Genomic DNA, 1,337 nt, shown 5'->3' with positions numbered 1-1,337 from the left:
TAAAACTCAATTACCATTTTTTTTAAATATAAATCGATTCATGGCATAATGTCAACAATTAATTCAACTTTCAAGTTGCAAAAATCATGTGTAAACTATGAATCAATCACTTTTGTTTTTGCACCCATATGACAATATTCTGGATGTTGATGCATTTGGGATAAATGAGGGGTAAGGGTACGTGGGAGTATAAAAACCTGGTGTTAGTAAAAATACAGGTGGCAATACTCACTTTTGCATGTTTAAGTTTAATTATTGCTGTTATTCCTTGTAGAGAAAGAAATGTTGAAAAAAGGCCAAATTTTAATCAATAATTAAAACAAAGACATCTTGATAATAGCCAACAAAAAACTTAAAGGACAAGAAGATTTATTTTTTTTTTATAAATCACTTTCAACTCTCCATTTGGGTCACATTAGCTTGAAAGAAGGCAGTCTGGGTTTATAAGGTGCTCTAAATAACCTAAGTATTTTAAAAAGAATGGATTAAAATCTTTAGGCAGAATTTCATCTTTCATCACTAGTACTAAATGGATCGAAGAATGTTGCACTCCTGCTGTTCTTCCCCAAACCAATATTCACCAATTACAATAGAACCTAATACTCCAGCACATATTTAGCATGAACTAAAGATCACATTTCCATGCCCTTAAACCCTACCAGCATAAAACAGTTGAGGCAGAATCAAAATGTGATGAGACTCACTCATGGTGCCAAAACAGGCCTTGCCTATCCATAGATACTGGAAGGCATCAACAAGGGGTAGAAAGAAAGTCAAAACTCATCAGTTGCTCAGAAGAAAGAACATGTAGATGTCCTGCTGTTTTTGGAATGTACCACAAATACCAAGAAAAACTCTCAAGTCCAATCATTTGAATTCAGCCCTTCAGATACCAGGCTTTGAAACACTTCTACAAGGATACATTTCAGCCACATGATGGCAAGATACCAGGACAAGTGTCCAAAAGATTAGATAATAATTGTTTTATTTTTGGAAATGTACTTCTATTTTTCATATTTGGTAATCTTGTTTTCTCTATACAATGTGTACTTGTTCCATAAAACTTAATAAAAAGATTGAAAGAGAAAAGGTTAAATAAGGTGCTTTTTAAAAGAGGTGAGGAAGAATTGTGATGTGAGGATTCCCTCTAGACCAGAATGAAGTATTATTTCCACTGATTAATATATTGGTAGAAAAAGTGTTCATAGGGTTCCAAGAAACTGGAGATGGTAGAATGTTGAGTAAATACATACCAAATACAGTCAATGACCCCCTACAGATTCACAAGCAAAATATTGCCTCCCTTGGAAGGACTGTTGGGAGTACTGAATGGTGAT

This window comes from Narcine bancroftii, chromosome 1, assembly GCF_036971445.1.
Source record: "Narcine bancroftii isolate sNarBan1 chromosome 1, sNarBan1.hap1, whole genome shotgun sequence".
Lineage (NCBI taxonomy): Eukaryota > Metazoa > Chordata > Chondrichthyes > Torpediniformes > Narcinidae > Narcine > Narcine bancroftii.
This window is presented reverse-complemented; position numbering follows the sequence as displayed.